Source organism: Sarcophilus harrisii, chromosome 1, assembly GCF_902635505.1.
Source record: "Sarcophilus harrisii chromosome 1, mSarHar1.11, whole genome shotgun sequence".
In the NCBI taxonomy this organism is placed as follows: domain Eukaryota; kingdom Metazoa; phylum Chordata; class Mammalia; order Dasyuromorphia; family Dasyuridae; genus Sarcophilus; species Sarcophilus harrisii.
In genome coordinates this window covers 259,251,749-259,274,178 of record NC_045426.1, presented here as the reverse complement: position 1 = coordinate 259,274,178, position 22,430 = coordinate 259,251,749, and the positions used below count along the sequence as shown (strand labels likewise).

The 22,430-nt window shown below is 37.6% G+C and overlaps 1 pseudogene; it reads right to left on the bottom strand.

Annotated features, from left to right (window-relative positions):
- Positions 1-12,428: 12,428 nt before the first annotated feature.
- Positions 12,429-12,547, bottom strand: LOC111719336 (annotated as a pseudogene).
- Positions 12,548-22,430: the final 9,883 nt, after the last annotated feature.

Below are 22,430 nucleotides of genomic sequence, written 5' to 3'. Positions count from 1 at the left end.
AAACACATTTATTAAGCACCTTCTATGTGTCAGAGACTAGACTAAGTGCTGGGGATAAAAAAGGAGGACAAGGATCTTGGATTTAGCCATTAGAAAGTCATTGATGATTTGAGAAGAAATAACTTCAGGAGTATGGTAGGAGAAAGGAAGCACAGTGTAGTGGTTAGGGAGCTGGTCTTAGAATGAGAACAATCTAGATTTAAATCAGTCTCTGATAAAGTCTGGCTATTTAATAACTCAGGCGAGTCATTTGATTTCTCAGTGTTCAATGCAGCTTTTTAAGACAGGGATGGAGGAAATTTCTTCCCTGGGAGTTCCCTATACCAATAATTGGTATAAATAAAGTTTTATTATATTTACAAATGTAAAAACTATCCTTAGTTCCCTGAAAAGCTTAGCCCTCCAGCCATAATTTGCTGAGCCCTGAATTATACCAGAGGACTATTTAAAAAAAAAAAAAAGCATTGGTAGGATCAAAGGGTAGATTGTAGGGAATTAAGGAGTGAATAAATAGTAAGGATGGATGGACAAGGAGTATCTATTTCTTCCAGAAGTTTAGTGGTAAAAGAAAAAAGAGACATAAAGTACTAGCTGGAAAAAATAGTGAGATCAGAAAAAGATTTATTTTATGGTAGTGAATATTTAACTTAAAAAAAAAATGTTAGGGCTGCTAGGTGATGAAGTGGAGTCAGATTCATCCTCCTGAGTTGTAATCTAGCTTCAGACATGTCCTAGCTGTGTGACCCTTGGCAAGTCAAGTGACCCTGTTTGCCTCAGTGGCAAATGGCAAACAACTCTCTAGTGTCTCTACCAAGAAAACCTGAAATGAAGAGTTGAACACAGCTAATTGCCTAAACAACAACAAATTTTTTTTTAATAAAATCAAAATACATGCAAAGATGGTTTCCACATTCACCCTTGCAAAACTTTGTGTCCAAAACTTTTTTCTCTATCCCTCCCTACCCCTCCCTTAGACAGCAAGTATATAGTATGGTAAGCAATAGAGGTTAAACATGTGCAATTTTTCTAAACATATTTCTACATTTATCATACTGAGCACAAAAAAATCAGATCAAAAAGGGAAAAAATGAGAAAGGAGAAAACAAGCAAGCAAACAACAACAAAATGTGTGCAGAACCAAACAGTTCTCTTGTTGCACAGGGAGAATTGGATTTAGAAGGCAAAAATAACCTGGGAAGAAAAACAAAAATGCAAACAGTTTACATTCACTTCCCAATGTTCCTTCTATGGGTATAGCTGATTCTGTCCATCACTGATCAATTGAAACTGAGTTAGATCTTCTCTTTGTCAAAGAAATCCACTTCCATCAGAATACATCCTCATATAGTATCGTTGTTGAAGTATATAATGATCTCCTGGTTCTGCTCATTTCACTTAGCCTCAGTTCATGTAAGTCTCTCCAAGACTCTCTGTATTCATCCTGCTGATCATTTCTTACAGAACAATAATATTCCATAACATTCATATACCACAATTTACTCAGCCATTCTCTAATTGATGGACATCCATTCATTTTCCAGTTTCTAGCCACTACAAACAGGGCTGCCACAAACATTTTGGCACATACAGGTCCCTTTCCCTTCTTTATGATCTCTTTGGGGTATAAGCCCAGTAGTAGCACTGCTGGATCAAAGGGTATGCACAGACAAACTAATTTTTTAAAGGTAGGAGATTTTTTAAAGGTAGGAAATTCTAGAGAATTTGTCAAGCCCTGATTTAAATCACCTGTATTCTATGATAAGAGTGATGAGTTCAGAAAGCCCGGACCAAAATCTTTTCTTAGCCATTTACTCCTCATGTGACCTTGGGCGAGGTGTCTTGAAGACTTCTCTCTAGATTTCAGTTTTCTCATTTTGTAGTGTGGTTCTTGGGAATAATGTGAACTCTGAGTCTGTCCTGTTCCCATTGTCAACCTTATCCCACACAAAGGGAGACCACATTTCTGGGACTGTTTTATCTTATCAGTAGGATCAAGATTTGACAATGTACCAAATCAGTAAAGATCTTGCAGATAAGGGGGCTTTCCTTCCCCTGAGCAGGTCCATTAGAGATCCTTTTGCCCACAAGTAACCTTTGTGACGAAAGCATCCTCATTATCCTGCATTAGCACATTCCTTTTCCTATACACCCTTTATGCAATTGCTGAAGTAAACATAATGTATATGTGAGTCCCTTCTTGCCCAGGATCCTCCCTAACTCTCTTACTTCCCCTCTCCCTCTACCTCTCTGACTTTTAAATGGCTTTCCTTCTCACAGTGCAGTTAAATCACCTTGATCTGCCCATTGCCCTTTGCCAAAATAAAGTACTACTTGTGGCTAATGTAATGCCTTTGTGAGTTTTTCATGTTCCTTACAACTCTCTCAGTACCTTAAGCTTCATCACTTAAATCCAACTTTTTTGTGTCCTGCATACCTTTGGCTGTAGAGGGAAGCCTAAGGACCCCTTCTCAGATTAATGTTTTAAATGCATAAAAACATTTTATGTATGTGATAGATAATGTACATATATAATATATATGTAATGTACATTGTATGTATATGTGATATACAGGTAACATGTATATTTCATATGTATGTAATGCATGCATATGTAATATATATGAATGAATAAATAAAATATAAGTGATCACAAAGGAAACCAATTATATTTAAAATAGTATCCGAGTTCACAGACCTCCTTGAAAATTTTTCCCAGATTAATAACCCCAGATATCAAATTTCAAAATTCCCATCAAATTCTAAATCTATAATTCTGTGATTCAGGATCATAGGATTTGGATTCAGAAAAAAACTATAGAAATTATTTGAAACCCTGTAGATAGAGTTGTGGCCTGGGAATCCAAATATTTATTCTAATTCCATCCAAGAGAAGATATATACATATAATAAACTTATATCTTAAAACTATCAGGGATCTTAAAAGTCATCTGATCTAAATTTTATTTTACAGCTCAGGAAACTGAGGCATAGGGGAGTTAGATCAATTTACCAAGGTCCCACAGGTTCTAACATAGGTCCTCCTACTCTGGAACCTGAGTCCTGATTATTACATCTGGGCAGGAACTTAGAAATAATTTGGTCCTTACCCCTCATTTTATAAATGAAGAAACCAAAGCTTGAGATATTAAGGACCTGATCTATAGTCATACCCCTAGTTAGTGGGAAATCTGGATATCTCCTCAGATGACCTTGTTTTACAAATAAGGTCCAACATGTATACTTATTTTATATTTAATTTATACTTTAATATATTTAACATGTATTGGTCATCCTGCCATCTAGGGGAGGGGATGGGGGGAAGGAGGGGAAAAATTGGAACAAAAGGTTTGGCAATTGTCAATGCTGTAAAATTACCCATGCATATAACTTGTAAATAAAAAGCTATTAAAAATTTAAAAAAAAAAACCAAATAAGTTCCAAATAGACTATAGAATCATAGATTTAAAAGAAGAGACCTACAGATCATTGATTCTGGCCCTGTCAGTTTACAGATAAGGAAAATAAGGCACAGAGAAGTTAATTTTCTTGTCCAGGATCACACAGCAATATTCAGCAGTATACAAACAGGAATTCAAATTCAGTTCTTCAAGTCTCCAAGTACATCATTCTCTCCATTAAACTCTTCATTCCGTGCCAGTCTCCTCTTTTCATTTCTTCTTTTTTCACACAATAAACCTCCTCTCCCTCCCCAAAGTATAAACCCTGGGAACCAGACAAACTGCTGATAATAATCTTCCTCCACACAGAAAATAACAATAGCCTGTCTCCTAAGTACTAAAGCTACAGTTTAATCACAGGCTTCCTTTGCCATTTAAGACCTGCTCTAGTTTGTATGGTCTTTGCATAACCCTTTCTTTTGAAAGGAGCACTGATATTCCAGCAGGCCACATGTACTGTTTTAAATGTACACTGGCAATAACAGCAGCATCCATGTGAGTCTTAACCCGTGGGGAACGCGTTCTTTCTGTTAAAACCTGCTAGTTTGACTCGACAGGAAAGCAAGCTGTTTCCTAGAAAATATGGGGGAGCTGCCTTCAGCTTAAGGACAAAGCACAGACAAGACACGGGAAGCCCCATATGCAATGTATCTCAGATCAAAAGTCACCTTTCTTTTATAGAAATTGAATGATTTTTGTCCTTTGTTCTGAGAGAAAGGCAGGCTGTCCTTCCACTGGGAGATTGGTTTACATTCACTGAGAGGAGCACAGAACTTTTCCTAGGTACAGGGTCTTTTTTTTTTTCTTGCTTGCTTTAAAAAAACCCTGAAGCACTCGATTTTCTCAAGCAACTTAATCTTGCTGCTGGAGCAGGAGTAGGAATAGTCACGATGCCCCCCTGGGAATGGGAAGACAGCAAAGGACTGTGCATTTCTCTAACAGTTAGGTTAGAGAGTTCGTTTCAGTCTTGAGGACATAAATCCAGATAGGGTTGCAGGTGTTGTTATGGGCATGGGACAACCCTTTATTAGAGCTTGATTTTATTATGCCCCCCACTTCCACCTTCAAGTTTCTGGCTAATAAAGGATTCGAAATGACAATTTGTCAATCAAGTAATAAGCATTTAGTAAATGTCAAATCCTGATGCTACAAAGACCTGAAGGACTTTGCCTTTCTCTCAACACAAAAGATAAGAATCATTTGATTTCTATAAAAGAAAGCTGATTTGTTGATTCCTTGCATTTGGGGGTCCCACAGTCTTGTCTGAGTCTTTGTCCTCAACTTGAATCCTAGCACTAGATTATGGGGTTACAAAGTCAAAAAGAAATGATTCCTGCTCTCAAGGAGCTTACATTCCATGGAGGAGTTGACACCTATCTATGTTATTGTGCAGTTGTGTCCAACTCTTTGTGACCCCATTTGGAGTTTTCTTGGCAAAGGTACTGGATTGGTCTGCTTTTTGGTTTTTTGTCCAACTCATTTTACAGATGAGGAGGCTGATTTGCCCAGGGTCATACAGCTAATAAGTATCTGAGGGTGGATTTGAACACAGGAAGGGTAATCTTTCTCATTCCCAACCCCAGTGCCCACTTCATTGTGCCACCTAGCTACCCCTGTATGTATGTAAGAATACAAAAATACTTAAAATAAATACAGAACTTGTCCAGATCTTCTGGGATATTGTGGATGAGTCATGACTGGAGTCTAGTGTGTAACTTTATCATCTAAATTCTTAGCCTCTCCCTAAAGGTAATTTGTATTGCTTATCTATCTATTTATCTATCTATCGATCATCTATCTTCCTTCTTTTCTTCCTTTTTTCCTCCCTCCCTTCTTTACTTCCTCCTTCCTTCCTTCCTTCCCTCCCTCCCTCCTTCCCTTCTTCCTCCTTCTCTCCTTCCCTCCTTCCCTCTTTCTCTCCTTCCTCCCTCCCTCCCTCCTTCTCTCTCTCTCTTTCTTTCTTTCTTCCTATCTTTCCATTTATCTATTTATCTCCTACTTATCTAATCTATCCAGTGTTCAATTGTTCTTCGGTCATGTTTTTCATTCAGAAAATCCATTTAGGGTTTTGTTTTGCTTTTTGGCAGATATATTGGAATGGTTTGCCTTTTGTTTTTCCAGTTCATTTTACAGATGAGGAAACTGAGGCAATCAGGTATAAGTGATTTGTCTAGGGTCACACATACATACATACATATTAATATGTATGTGTATTTTTTAAAAAAATAAGTTCATAGACCCTGCGGTAAGAAACCCTGTTTTAGTCCAACTATATTAGTTTATAGATGAGGAAATTGATGTCTAGAGAGATTAAATGATTAACCTAAGGTTATATAGCCATCGAATATCAGATTTGGGACTAGAACATAGGTGTCCAGACACCAAAGCCAGGCCCATCTTACAGCACTGTGCAACCACTGTGTTGTTCTAAGACATGTCTTTGAAATATTCATTATAGTTTAGCTGGAAAAAATAATCCACCCTCAATTCTTTAGTTTTTTGGTTTTTTTTAGTTTAGTTGTTTAGTTAAATTCATTTTCAAGGCTCTTTTCTTTCTGTCCCAATACCCTGACATAGAGGCCTTCCATTTTTTCTTGATGTCTCCAACATAGCTGTGGAGGATTGCTTTAGGAAATGGAATCATTTAATCAATTGGTTACCTTTTCTGATAGTGGGGGTAGAAGGAAGTTGAAAGAAAAGTTTGAAGATCTTTATATTTTTGCACTCTCTCTCTCTCTTTCTCTCTCTATGTCTCTGTGTGTGTGTGTGTGTGTCTCTCTCTCTCTTTCTGTGTCTCTCTCTTTCTCTCTCTGTCTCTGTCTCTCTGTCTCTCTGTCTCTCTCTCTCTCTCTCTTTCTCTCTCTCTCTCTCTGTGTTTGGGGTATGTGTGAAGAAGAATTTACGTACTATGTCTTTTTTTTTTTTATATTCATCCTCACAATCTCAGATAAAGAAGAATCTTATTATAAATTATAAATTGGAGGAGAATATTCCAAAGAGTTTAAAAATATAGGAAGATATATGCCATAAAAAAATAATCAATTATCCTGGAAGTGATAATAATAGGGGAAAGAAATCTGGATTTGGAGTGAGAAAAGAGCTGGTTTTGAATTCTGCCTCTGACAGTTAATCAGTCAATGAACATTTATTAAGAACCTACCATGTACCAGACACTGTGTTAAGTGCAATTATTTTATGTCCATGGGAAAATTATTTAATACCTATAACCCACTGTCTTAATCTGTAAAGGGGGATAATAATTCTGTAGCAACTAACTCATAGGTAATAAGTGTGAAATACTATGTAAAATTTAAAGCATTAATTAGGGTGATCCTAAAATCTTAGTTGAAGATTGAAGATGTTTAAGGCTTCACTAAGACTTTGGAGACCCCTGTATAATTGCCAGTTGTTATGAACATAGGGCAGTGGAAAGAGTGCTGAATTTGGAATTGGAGGATCTTAGGGTCCAAATTCCAGCACTTATTCAAATCCTAGCCCTGGCACTGAGTGAACTTAGGCAAATCACTGAATTTTCCTGAGTCTCAGTTTCCTAATCTTTAAAATGAGAAAGTTGTACTAGATGGCCCATATGGTCCCTCTTAGCTTTCAATATACAGTCCTATTATATAGAAACAAGTTTGTGACATGTATGCAATAGATATTTTTGACTGATAACTGAGCTCTCAGTTTGTCTGGTACTTAGCCAGCAGCAACCAGATGTTAGTTTAGTTTTGAGGTGAGGTAGAGGGTAAGGAAGGGAACTGGGCCAAGGAAAAGAGATTAAAAAAATTTTTAACTCACACTTGAGAGAAAACAGAAATTCATTGGCGGCAAGCCACACATTCAAGGCAAGATTAGTCTTAAAGTCAGTGTTCATGGTTTTTTGGGGGGTCCTGGACCCCTTTGGCAGTCTGGTAAAGTTTATAGATTCCTTTTCAGTATGATGTTTTTAAATGCATAAAATACACTACAGAGGATTATAAAAAGAACCAATTATTTTGAAATATACTTACCAAAATATTTTTCAAAAAGTTAGCAGGCCCCAAATTAAGAGCCTCTAACTCGGAGAAAATTTTCTGCCTTTGGACAAAGCAGAATCATTTCTACAGTCTCCCTGTCTTGCTTTGCCAGAAACAAGGAGGCCCAGGTGACATCACATTTGGTTGTTCTCCACACAAACTCAGAGGTTGCTTCTTAAAATCCCAATTAGTTGCTTGAATGGGAGCAAAAGCTACAGGAATTGCAATGGTTTTCATTATTGTCTTTCTTCCTTTGCCCAAGATCCTCCATAATTTGTCCTCAGTCTATCTTTCTAAACTTCATGTCCCAGTTAGCTACCTCATCACAACTATCTTGTCATCTGCCCAGCTTTTATATATTCCCTACCTCCAACACTAGACTTGCAGAGATTATGCCTTTCAAGAGTTTATCTATGCAATTTTAGAATTCTTATCCTGGGATTAAGTAAGTAAGTGAGAGTGAGAGAGTCTGTGCAAGCTCACATAGTTAACTGTCTGTATTTAGTCTCAAGCCAGGTTTCATTTCACATCCTATCCAAATATCTACCCCAGTCATTTTCTTTCTATTACCCTTACCTTCACTCACTTTACTCTACAGGTTTCTCTTTCCTGCTTTTAAAACATTAATCTAATCAATATTATCTGGTCCTCACTTTCCTATGTGTTTTCTCCCCCAAATGGATAACAGATACGGTCTCACTTTTGTATTTATATAATCCTTAGCATAGTACTTGACCATAACCTATTATTATTCATTCAGTTGTATTCGACTTTTTTTGACCTCACGGACTATAGTATACAAATGTCATCCGGGGGAGGTTTCTTAGAAGAGACATTGGAGTAGCTTTGCCAGTTTCTTCTCCATTGGATTAAGGCAAACAGATTTTTGATTATCACATAGCTAATAAGTATCTGAGGCTACATTTAAACTCAGGTCTTCCAGACACCAAGCCCAGTGCTCTATCCACTGAGCCAGCTACCTGTTTTATAACTGACACATAGCAGTAAGTGCTTACAAATGTTTTTCATTCATTCATTCTTCTATTACTCTGCTATAAAACCTTTTTGAAGTTTGGTGGAAATGTCGGACCTGGAGTTAGAAAGAATCATTTTTCTGATTTCAAATCTGGTCTCAGATATTTACTAGTTGTGTGACCATAGGGAGGTCACTTAATCCTGTTTGCCTCAGTTTCCTCATGTGTAACATGAACTGGGGAAGGAAATGGCAAGCTGTTCCAGTATCTTTGCCAAGGAAACCCCAGGAAGGGATCATAAAGAGTAAGATGTGACTGAAAATAACCCAACAACCATATACCAGACACTATATTTGGTGCTGAGAAAACAAAAACAAAAATGGAAGTGTCCCAGTCATCAGGGGGTTTATATTCTATTTGTGGGAATCAACGTGTAAATATGCATAAAATAGTATATGTAGAGCAATTTTCAGGATAGACATTTGCCACTGGGGCATTTGGGGAGATCTAATATAGGAAGTAGTGCTTGAGCTGAGCTTTGAAGGAAATCAGGATTCTAAGAAGAACAGGTAAAGAAGGAATGGATCTCACTTTTTAGTAAAATGGGTGAGAGATGGACTGACTTCATGATCCCTAAGATCCTGTTCAGCTTTTCTCTCTAGATATCTCTCACATTTATACCTTTCTCTCCATTCACATTGCATAACTCTAATGCAAGTTGTGACTGACTCCTACCTGCAAGAACCTCCTAATTGGCTCCCTTGCTGAGGGGTGGGGGGAATTAATTACTAATTATAATCTTTCAGTCTCAGAAACCTGCTCAAAAACTTTCAGTGGCTCCCTATTGCCAAGAGGACAAAATTCAAACTCTTTAGCCTGTCACTTAATACTCTTCATGTATCTTTCCAGACTTACATTGTGTCTCATTTTATATTCAACATTCCAGACAAGCTGGACAACTAGTTTTTCCTTAAATATGACCCTTCATATTCTATCTCTGGCATTTGGACAAGCTTAAATTAATCTCTTCTTATTCCCACCCCTCTAAGTCCTTTCTAGATCAGGTATCACCTCCTCCATGAAGTTTTTCCTAATCCTTGTTATTTCCTTCAACCTTCTCAATTTTTTTTCATACTACGCTTATTTGCGTGGAGAAGATCAGAACTTATAGTCAAGACCTGAGTTCAAGTCATATACTAGCTGTGTGACTCTGGACAAGTCATTTAATCCCTGCCTTCAGAATTCTCATCTGTAAAATGGGGATAATAATAGCTCCCATCTCCTATGCTTGTTATGAGAATAAAATGAGTTAATATACATAAAGTATGGGGAATGAAATCTGATGGTGCCCAAGATTCCTTGTGCATGTCCAGGGCTAGTCTCATCTTTGGAAAGCATTTTTCATCATAGAGTAGCTTTAGTTCCAAGAATTTAAGGATTTCTGTCTCATTTTTGCCACTTTAATAAAACTACAAGATGGATCATGGAGAGGTGTCAAGCAAATATTTTCATATTTTCTAGGTAAGGGATCTATGAGTCAAGAAAAGGAGAAAATCTCCTGATTGTGGTGGTGGTGGTGGTGGGGGCAAGTGTTGATTGGCTATTTGTGTCAAGAGAGTCTCTGACATGAGAGTAAATCTTAGATTATTTTCTTTTTCTTTTAAGTTTTATTGATACCTTTTTGTTTTAAATAATTCATGTTTAGGCACTGCACCTCAAATCATAGTCAACTTTCCTTTGTGAAAAAATAACTAAGCAAAACTGACTAATAGAATGACTAATATTGATAGCAAATGCAATATTTCTCACTCAAAAACAATCCATCCCCCTCAATCTTCTCTATCTCTAAAGAAAATGAAAGGGTTGCATTTTTTCAAATCTTTTCCAGGGCCAAAAAGAATCATCAAACTTACCCAGCCTACAGCATTATTATAGTGTTCATTAGTCACTTCTTTTTAATTTTCTTTTCATTTGAATTATTTTAGGAATTGTTTTCCTGGTTTTTCATTCTGCATCATTTCCCACAAGTCTTTCCATCTTTCTCTGACTTCCTCATATTAATTTTTTCTTATGGTACAATAATATCCCATTATATTTATATACAAAAGTTTGTTCAGCCATTCTCTCAAACAGTGAGCACCCTTTCTATGTTCAATTTTTCATTACTACAAAAAGTTCTGCTAGGGATATTTTGGTATCTTTTTTTCTATCTTTGACTTTCTTGGGTTATATGTCCCTCAGCAGGATCTCTGGGCCAAAGGGTATTTATATTGCTTTTATATTTTATGTGTGCTTTATATCTTGTTTGCAAATTGAATTTTAGGTTTCTCGTGGGGAAGGACCATCCATGCTGCCTAGGATGGACAGGTAGATGGCAAAGTGGATAAAATGCTAAGCCTGGAGTCAGGAAGAACAAAATTGAAATCCAGCCTCAGTTATGTGAACTTGGAGAAGTTATTTAGGCCTGTTTCCATCAGTTTCCTCATATATAAAATGACCTGGAACAGGAAATGTCAAGCTACTATAATATCTTTGCCAAGAAAACCTTAAAGGGATCACAAACAGAATAATCAAACAACAACAAGGTTTGGACAGTGCTCTGTAACAATAGTTCATGTGTGTGTGTGTGTGTGTGTGTGTGTGTGTGTGTATACACACATGCAGCATTTTATAGTTTTGTAAAGGTCTTTACACATGCCATTTCATTTGATTATTGATCATTTTCCCCATTTTACAGATGAGGGAACTAAAGTTCAGATTTTAAATGGGTGCATAGGATTAAATTATATGTATATATACACATGCACACAGCATTTTACAGTTTTGTAAAGGTCTTTTCACATCATTTCATTTGATTATTGATCATTTTCCCCATTTTACAGATGAGGGAACTAATGTTCAGATTTTAAATGGGTGCATAGGATATAAGAGCACAGAGCCTAAGTTAAGAAACTTGAGTTCAGATCTAGCTTTAGACACTTACTAGTTATGTGATATAGGACCTCAGTTTCCTCATCTATAAAATGAACTGAAGAAAAAAATGGCAAATCACTCCAGTGTCTTTGCCAAGAAAACCCCCAATAGGGTCATGAAGAGTTGGACACGACTGAAAAATAACTGAACAACAACAACAAATAGGGTTGCATAGTTAATAAATGTCAAAGGCAGGATCTGAATCCATGTTTGCCCCACACCAAGTCAAGTAAGCCATACACTATGCTATACTGTCCCAAGACAGAGTTCAAGGCATATTTGTTGAATGATTGATTGCTTTTTTTTGACAATTGGGTTTAGAAACAGGCAGCTTGGCAAGAGGAATAAGCAAGAGGTTATAGGAACAGCAAATACAGCAGCCCTTTTCATCCATCTTCATTTACATTTAAGTGAGGTGACTGATGGGAATGGACTTTAGAGCCTGAACTTGGTCTTCTGCTGCCTCTCTCTTATTTTCAGTTTGAGTCAGTAGTGACCTTTTCTCTGACGAGCAATAACCCTGGAGAAAGCAGGGAGGAGAGCTGAAGATGAGGGTCACTCTGGGGAGAGAGCAATAAAGTAGCTGAAAAGGGTCTAATAAACCCGGGTAATTGAATGTTGTAAGAATTGTGACTGGGGCAATGGGAACATCTTGATGTCACCTCCCAGAAACAATCACTAAGGAGAAAATGATGCTTGACCTGAGGTAGGGCAAATCCAGTTATAAAAGTAACAACGAGCTGATCTGCTTTTCCTGTCTGGAACCTTAGGACAGTGAGCGATGACCATTTTTTTTTAGTCAATAGATCAGGAGAGGAGCCACAAGTTTGGGCGGCCAAGTTCCAAAGACAGGATGCTCTTAAATAACTTGAATTATAGAAACGAAGGCAAAACTGTGAAACTGATGGTTTGTCCTCCCCCTTTTACTCTAGCGTTTTCTCTATTGCTCCCACATAATTAGCATCCTCAGGGATCCTCAGGGAAAACTAGTACTTCTACTGGGAGGGCTTTCATGGTTAAATGTCACAGAGTTGGTGGCAAAGGCTTAGCCTTATCAAGGCCACTTGTACCGCTTCCATCCTTATCCAAAGGAGTGCTAACCTTCTCTCAGGAGGACTAGCACTTCTGGTGGGGGGACTTCTCAGGGATGCTTACTCACCTTTGGTGCCCACCTGGCATCCACCTATGGCCCCAAGAAACTAGCATGTGCAGCAAGCACACCCCAGTAAAGCTGTCTCAGCAGATGGGCTAAACCAAATTGAGAGCAACCTACAGGATTTACCTTACACCTGCTGATGAGGTAGAGGGATATCTAACCCTAGCAGGTGAAGACTTCCCTTGGCAGAATGGGTGGATGAGGACAATTTGCTCTAATGGCCATGAAGGCAGCTGAAGCAGGTGCTTAAGAGTTTGGACAGATATCAAAGATGCTAAAGTCATCCACTAAACCCTGAACCATCACCAGTTGTTTTGACTTGCCACTGGAATTGCTGACTCTGGAAGAGAGAGTGAGACCTTGGTAACCCTTCCTCACTTAAATCCATTTCATGCTCAGGTCAAGACATCACCCCACAATATCATTGATCTTTGAAAATGAAGGACGAATTAATCTTGTGTTCAAGGATCTTACATTCTATAGGGAAACATAATATGTACTCAAATGGGTTTTATTAGCATCTATACACAGAGTCATTTTAGGAGATATCACCAGAGCTAGCAAATGAAGGACAAACAAGAGCATCCTCAAGCTCCCTCAGCATCCTTAGTTCTTTAGAAGTCCTACACCACTGGGTCAGCTCCCCAGGTTCAGTAATTTTCCATTCAGACTTTGACTATAATATGGGCATCCACTTTGTTTTCAGTTTTTTGCTACTTCAAATAGTCCTGCTATAATTATGTCAGTATACATGGTGTCTTTTTGCCTTTAATCTCTTTGGGCTATCTGTCCCTCAGTAGGATCTCTAGCTCAAAAGGTATTTATATTGTCTTTAATTTTGCATTTGTTTTATATCCTATTTTTTAAATTGGATTTTAGGTTTCTTGTGGGCAAGGGCCATGTCTTACACTCTTTAGGATCATTCATGGTGCCCAGGACAGTGCCCTGTAATAAAATTTCATCTTAATATAGCATTTATGGTTTTGCAAAGATCTTTACATCCATCACTTCATTAAGTCTTCATTACCTATACATGCTCGCTTGCTAGGTGACACTGGACAAATCATTTCCACTTCTCTATGTATCAAGCAACTCTTTAAAATTCCAAGTTGAAGAGAAAGTGTTGTTCACTTGTGTCCAACTTTTCTTGATCCCATGGACCATACTATCTATGGTGTTTTTGTGGCCATTTCCTTCTTCAGTAGATTTAAGAAAAATACATGAAATGACTTGCCTAGGTTCACACAACTCATAAATTTCTGAGATGAGATTTGCACTCACATTTTCCTAACTGCAAGCCCAAAGCTCTAGCCACTGAATTATCTAGCTGCTTTGAAGAGAAGGGGTCAACCAGCACTGATAGAAAGGGTTCCTAGCCTGGGACTTTTTTATACCAAAAAAATTACAGATTTAAGGCCTACCTAGATAGTTAAGTAGCATAATGGATAGACTCCTGGCTTGCAGTAATCAAGATGTGAGTTCAAAATCTACTTCAGGTACTTATTAGTTGTAGGCCCATCCAGCTAAGCTGATAAACTAATTTAAATTAAAGTGTTAATGGCAGAATAATCTTGATTATGGTTTTTATCACTTAATTGCCTTGTGTCATGTCCACCCACTGTGGTAGGTTGATAAGAATATTTTGCAATGGAATAGTTCCTTTCGTTACTCTTCAAATCATATCTTATAAGAGACTGACTATTCCATACATGGTCATTGCCAGTCTTATTGAAACATTCATTGTTGAAAGATGGTCAGTCAGTTAAGTACTTATTCATTGCCTACTATGTGTCAGGTATGGTGCTAAGTGGATCTAAAGAAAGCAAAAAAAAAAAAAAAAAAAAATTCCCTGGTCTTGATAGTTTAGAGAATGGCTATGACTGCATAGCACTTTATAAAGATTGCCAAATTAACTCTATGGCTTCTTCAAAAGAGCTTATGGTAGCACAGAAAATTTGAGTGTGCTTCATGGAGTCAGGCCATGAGGATCATTTCAGACTCAGACCAAGACAACCATGGGTTTGGAATCTGAGAGAGGGGTGCAAATATTGATCTGGCTACTTATAATCTGTTTAACCTCATGGTACTTTTGGGGGTCTCAGTTCCTTCTTTTTGTAAGCTGAAGAGTTTACACTGAATTTCCTCTAAAGTCCATCTCATGAATACATTCTCTGATCCTACAAGCAGAGCTTTGCCATTAGGATCACTCCACTCAAGGTCTTTTTAAAACACCATTTTGAGAATATCTCCCACTTGTCCATGACTTCCATAACTTACATATGTTAGCACTTAGGTATAATTCCCTATAGTCTCTTCCCTATTTGAACATGTTTATAGAAATGTTAGGAGAGACAGATGTTGAAGCAAAAAGAGAATTAGATGAAGTATTAGGAGAGTGAGATTTTAATTCTGGTTGGAAGAGACCTTAGAGATTGTAAGATGTAACAGTGTAGAGAGGAAAGAGTATTGGACTTAAAAATAGGAGCCAGAGGTCCAAATCCTGCCTCAAATATTGATTGGCTGTGTGATTATAGAATAGTAACTTAACATCTCTGTATTTCAGTTACTTTATCTATAAAATGTGGTTATACTTTATATGTATATACATACATTATATAATATTAATGTATACACACACACACACACACACACATAGAGAGAGAGAGAGAGTGCGACATATTTTGTAGAATTGTTGTGAGGTCACTTTGTAAGTAAAAACATCTAGGTGACCTACTTGATAGGAAGTCCTGAATTCAAATTTGACCTCAGACTGCTATGAGCTGTGAGACACTGAGCAAGTCACTTCTATCTGAATTTAGTTAAATAGGGATAACATTAACAACTAACTCCTAGAATTGTTGTGAGGATCAAATGAAATAAAAAATTTTATGGCACGTAGTAAGTGCTCAATAAAGGTTTGTTTCTTTCCTTCCTAGGGTCCTGCATTCAAATCCTGCCTCAAACACTTAATAGTTTAGTAATTTATTAACTATCTTGTATTTATACAAAAAAAATCCCCCTTATTTCTGCCTCAGTTTTCTTATCTATAAAAATAAGAGATTTATACTTAGTGTCTTCATAGGTTCCCTCTAGCTCAAAAACTGTGATCAATAATGCTTAAGGTCCTATACAAAGGCATGCTATTACTATCTCTGGATTCCTGAGCCAGATTTCTTTCTACAACACTGCCCTGTTGTTGCTCTCAAAGTTCCCTTTCTACCTAGAAAAATGTTATGGTTCCATGAGTGGATTAAGCAGGCAGGAATTGCACTAGAACTAACTCTGCTCTAATCTCCTGAAAATCCCTTTCCGGGTCCATCCTGTTGTTTTGATTGCATCCGGAATCCTGTAGCTTTTCTCTCTCCCTATTCAAGTCTGATTTTTGAGGGGCAATTGTTGAAGTTATTTTGAACACTTTTTTTTTTCTGAGGCTGGGAGACCTAAGGGCCAACGAGAAATCACAATTACCTTTCTCTCCTCCTCCCTTTCTGTACACACCCTCTAACATCATTGTGCAGGTGAACTCAGTATTAAAAGTGTCTCAAAGGGCAAGCTTTGAAAATAAATTTAGAAAAAAAAAGCAGCCTGGAGGGTGTGGTATTTCCCTCTGGGGCTGGGGCTGGGTGGAGATGTAGTTAAGAGGAGTGAATGGTAACCAGAGCTTTCTCATTATGGGCTCCCTCCACCCTATGACTGCTTCCCTGAGTCACTGTCCCTCCTGCCAGTAGCACAGGGTCTCCCAAAGCAATCAGCCCTTTTCACTATTCTCCAGAGATGGTTCTAAAGTCGTGTAGCTTAAGCTGTAACCCAATACCAGCTGATATAATAACTAAGGGTGGAAAACTGGCCAGTTTCCTAATGGATTTCTCTGGAACGCTACATAAACAGGTCGTAGGGTGACACCCCGCAGGACCCAAGGGCATCTTACACTGGATGAGCAAACCTTTTCTAGATTACAGAAGTCATGTTGCTAACTTTTCCCATCTTCCTCCCTCCTGCTCCCTGCAGAAGCTACACTGTGGGGTATCTTTTGTATGCTCATTACCCTCTGACACCCACAAATGCAAATGGGGATCTAATTTGCTTTAAAAAAAACAGAATTACTTGGTGCTTCCTACAGTTTTGTTCTAACATTCATATGAGTATTTTTCCTGGTGATTTTTACTTTGCTATCTCTATTGTAATCTAACTTGGCTCAAAGGCAGGTGGCAATAAATGGAGAGCTAGCCTTAGACTCAGAAGACCTGCCTCAAGCCTTAGGCAGCAAGACCCTAGCAAAAACATGGAACCCCTCAATGTTGCCAATGGTGTCAAACTCAAATCCTAAACAAAACAATAGGGTCCTTAGAAAACCACATATTTACAATTGATGGAGTACCAGGCTCTGGGAGAGTGGTTCAGAATGTGAAAAACTCACATAAAGGCATTATCATTGTTATAGTTTATTGTCATAAAAAGGATCACAAGCTGATCAGAATGATTACGCATGAGTGAAAGGAGCCATTTAAAGGTGAGACAAAGTTAGGGAAGGTTCTAGTGGAGAACAAACTCCCATGTGCATTATGTCTGTATTAATAACTGCAGTTGAGATAGGAAGAAATAGGGCATGCTAATACAGGATAATGAGATTGCTTTGGTCCCAAAGGTTATTTGTAAGACAGAAATGTGTCTAGTGTGCCTGCTCAAGGAAGAAGGGTCCCTTATCTGACTTGGTAAGTTGAGTATGCCTTAGTCAAATGAACAAACATGGCTTCTCTTTGTGTGTGATAAAGTTGACAGTAGTTAGGATTCACATTATTCCTGATATTGGAAACAGGATGGACTCTTTTAGAATTCACATCATTCCTGCAATGGTTATACCACATCAATAATTATTTATATTCTGTTATATTTTTCTGATATATATATATGTGTGTGTGTGTGTGTATACATATATATATACACACACACATATATATATTCTGTTACATTTTCCCTGTTTATATTTAGCTATAGCTATATACTATATGTACTATATACAAACATACATACTATATAGATATCTATATGTACATATAGCATATAGCTACATGTATCTATATCTATATATTTCTCACTTTTTAATCTCATTCAGCAATACTGAGAAATGTTGTAGCAAGCTGCATGTTTGACATCTCTGATAGACAACTCTCTTGACTGCAAGTTTCAGAAAAGTTTGCTGACCCAAAATAATAAAAAGGATTCTTTTATCTAGGAGTTCCCTCTATTGATGAAATCATATGTCAGATCTCTATTTTTGTTCCATACATCTTTGCAACACATGTATCACTTTTTGAAAGTACTGAGAAACAGAACATCTTCATAATGACCAAAATTAGTGGGAGAGGATGGAGAAGAGGGACTGGGTTCCTTTACATTTTAGCTTCATTGACCTTTGAATTCTAGAGAATTTGAATCTCCTAAATCATATAGATCAATATTTAGAGTTGAAAGGAAACTCACAGGCCACACACCCCTCATTTTACAGATTAGGAAACTGAGGTCCAGGGATATGAAGTGACTTGCCCATGACAGAGCTTCTGGCTCTGGTACCTAGACTGCATTTATTTTTAGCTCCTTTCACCCTTTTCTCTTACTTTTCCTCCCCACTACTATATGCATTCACTCAATCGAAGTGTTCTGTTATACATTGGGACAAAGCTTTGATTACCCATGTGAGACTATGAAAATGTTGGTTGAGTCTGGTCACTAATACAAAATGAAGGATGTGTGAAATTTGAATGTTTGCAGAAATTAAAAGATACCTTCATTTATGCATGAACACGTCTGATCAAGGATAGAACATTTTGCTTCAAACAAACGATTATTTTTGACAACAGAAGTATAAGCAGTTATTGTCAGATCAGTCTTGACAACAGGAGTATAAATCCAATTTGTATTTATATTTGGTAATTATTCTTTGCTACAAAAATAAATGGGAATATATACCTGTTTATATCCAGAAGAGTGCTGGTAAATTTTTAACAATCAGTTTTCTAGGGTGGAGCTTGGGGGAATAGGAGATAGGTGGGAGAGAAGGGGGGTGTGAGAGTTAGAGATGGAGAGTGTGGGACACAGAAGTATGCACAACACACTTAAAAATTAAAATTTTTTCTTCACTTTCTTAAGTATAAAAAATCAACAAAACAAAGCATTTACCAATTTCTGATTTCTAAGGTGTAAATGCTCACATTGAAAATTTCACAATCAGCTCTCTTGAGCCTGTTCTAGCTGACTACAGCACACTGCTGTCTAAACCTATACTTAATTGAAAATGCTGATTGTTAAAAGAAGAATTTAATCTATCAGATGCAGTATTACTAAAGCAGGATAGGAAAAACATGTGCTTTTAGTTTCTAAAAGGTCCACAGAGTTAATGAACTTGAGATTTCATTAAGATATCTGTTACATAAGAAAACTGAACAATCTGGTTGGACAGCTTATTTACAAGCACCTGTTTTTGCTAAGACATACTGATTTGGTTATTGCGTATACACAAGTCATTTACCACTCTCCCTAATTCCTCCAAATCTAGCTTCTAGCTCCTAAAATGTCATTATAATTGTCACTACCTTTAGTTCTCACCTCTTTGGAAAAGCCTAGCAGTTCAACTCTGGGGACAAAGGGACAATGTGGTCTAAAACATAGGCTGATTATTCCAGAGTCCAGGTTTACAACTTATGAATTTGACCTTACACATCCTGAGGATAATGTGACCAATAGACTTATTATTCATATGATAATGATGATAATATTTGCAAGATAATTGCCAAAAAAGCAACTTCCTCCAGCAACTCATTTGATTCACTATGTATGCTGATGAAGCAGATTATACTGTAAGCAAAAAACAAAATTGCATATCATTGCTATTTGTCATTGTATTCAGGGATGGGGAAGTAGGATGATATTGACTGAGAGATTTGGGTATATTGAAATGACCTGCTGGACACATGCTAATAACTGGCTAACTAGAAACTCAGGATAACATTTAGGATTTTATTTTTGGATGGTCTAGGCATACAATGAACTATATTTTTTAAACTTGAGACCTTAGACCAGAGGTCTTATTCTGGACCTAGAGTCTGTGAACTTGTTTTAAAAATATTTTGATAATTTTTTTTTCAATCGAATTGATTTCCTTTAAAATCTTACATATTTTATTTTGTACATTTAAGAACATTGTTCTGAGAAAGAAGTTTCACACCAAACTGCCAAAGGAACACATTACACATAAAAATAGGTTGGGAACCTCTGCATAAACAAAAATTGACTTTGAAATATGAGGAAGTTCCAATATCTGCTACCAGAGTTAATAAAAACAGATCGCATTTGTATCACGTTTTTCAGTTTACAAAATGCTTTCCTTCTTCCAGGGATTATTATTCCCCTTTTGTAGATGTTGAAATTGAGATTCATCCAGAAGTAACTCCTTCAGAGTCATGCAGGTAGTAAATAAAAGAATTGAGATTTGAATCCTTGTCCTATAACTCTAAATCCAAGTCTTTTCCCTGCTCCATTGTTAGGGCAGTTGCATCTGATGCTAAACTTTGAACAGATAAGGAAATCCTAGTTTTCTGAATATTCTTGACTAATAATATAGTTTATGATGTGGGGTTCAGCACCAAATGATGTGGTTCAAGGACCAAAATGATGTATGTGATGTCAAAAGTTGGGGTTTGCTCATGTGAAGAATTCACAATGGCCATTTTCTTTGGCAAAAACTAGTTATTTAGGGAAGACATTATAAGAAAAATAAAGGGATACAATAGACACTGGGAATGGTAAATATGAAACAGAGTGGGATATAATATGAAAGACAAGTTCCTCAGTGGAACTCACAATTACCCAGTAGAAAGGGAGCTCCCCATGAGGTTGAACCATGCCCTTAGTCCTGAAAGAGACATAGAAACCTAAGAAAGTTAGCTATAAAAAAGGAGAAGTGGAGTTGGGAAGCATAGAGGAGTTAGGGGAGATATCACAGGGGTATGGAGGAAGAGGAAGGGAAAAGACACCATGAGGCAGAGAGCCTGCAGTGGCAGACTTACCCAAAGGAAGGCAGCAGATATGAGATGGCCCATAAGTAGATTTCACAGGGAAAAAACGTAACCTCAGGGACATGACTGGGATTTCTGACAGGGCATGACAAGGTGAGACTGCTCAAGACCTCTACAGAGGATAGGTCCCAGAGATTTGACATAACTTGGATTTCAGACTAGACACCTCTGCAAAGGGTTCCACCAGAAACCTAAACTAATCTCTATCAGTGTCTTCTCCCTGCCTGCCTTAGGGATTCATTTTTATCAATTCCTCTGCTAACTACACTTAACATTGAAGACCTCATTATCTGTGCTAACCAAATGCCACTTTTAGTGGACCAGTTCCTAGTAAAAATTGTGAAGAGAACAATTTATCTTCAGCCCCCAATTCCCATTTGTGTGAGTTTTTGCACTAACTTTTTGTATCTTCAATATTCATTCACATTGACACTTTCCAGACCTATATATCTCAGACTCTCAAAAACCAAGCTAATAGAATGAATGAATTACTATTATATTCTAATAGGAAAGGACAAGAAATTTGTTCCTATTGAACATCTCTGCTTTATGGCTAATGTCTACTGGGGCCAATGCCCCTGTTTTCATCAATTACTGCAGGTATCAGCAATATTTTAAAGAAGCATAGCTTATTGGTGGGCAATATTCTTAGACTATAATTTCAGAGTTGTAGTTTCATAGATCAGTTAATCAACAAACATTTATTAAGTATGTGCTACATTCCAGGTAGGGTAGATAGGTGGTGTAGTGAGAGCACTAGGCTTGGATTCAAATCCAGCCTCAGATAATTACTTGCCCTGTGACCATAGGCAAGTTACTTCACCCTATTTGCCTCAGTTTCCTCATCTGTAAAATGAGTTGGAGAAGAAATGGCAAACCACTCCAGCACCTTTGCCAAGAAAACCCCAGTGGGATCATTGCCTCTCTACCAACGGCCTCAAGTTAAAATACAAACTCTTTAATTTTCAGCTACCTTTCTGGATTTATTTCACATTACTCCTCTTCCATTACCTTTCAGAAAAAACTAAACAAATGATTTTTGTTTAAACCCTACATGTTATCTCCTAACTCCATGCCTTTGTATAGATGACCTCCAATCTCTGGAATATATTCTCTCCTCATCTCTCTGTGCCTTTGAGACCTCCCAGCTATCTTTAAAAATAAGCTCAGCTGCCACCTCCAATGAAAAGTCTTTTGGGAACTCCCTAGTTGCTAGTGCTTTCTCCTGAAATGACTCTTTGTATAGTAACTCATTTAAATACACACTGTTTTCCCCTAGTAGCAAGATCCTAGTTCATTCTTGATTTTTAAAGGGGACCAATGATATCTTGGGGTGATGTCTTGGCCTGAGCATGAAATGGATTTAAGTGAAGAAGAGTTGCCATCAGACTCACTCTCTCTTCCAGAGTCATCAAATTCCAGTGGGAGGACAAAAGTCAAAGCAACTGGTGATGGCCAGGATTTAGTGGATGAGCTTGATATCTTCAATGTCTGTCCAAGTTCTAAACACCTGCTTCAGTTACTTTCCTGGCCATTAAAGCAAATTGTTCTCACCCACCTATCCTGCCAAGGGAAATCTCCACGTGCTTAGATTAGACATCCCATCTACCTGAGGGTCTGTAGGGTACCCTCAACTTGCTTTACCCCTTTTTCTGAGAGTTTCACCCCAGTAAAATGTATGTACAGCAGCCACATGCTGCAGGTTCTTAGAGCCACAGATGGACATCAAAGGTAAATGAACAGCTCCGAAAAGAGCTTGGCAAGTCTTCACACTGGAG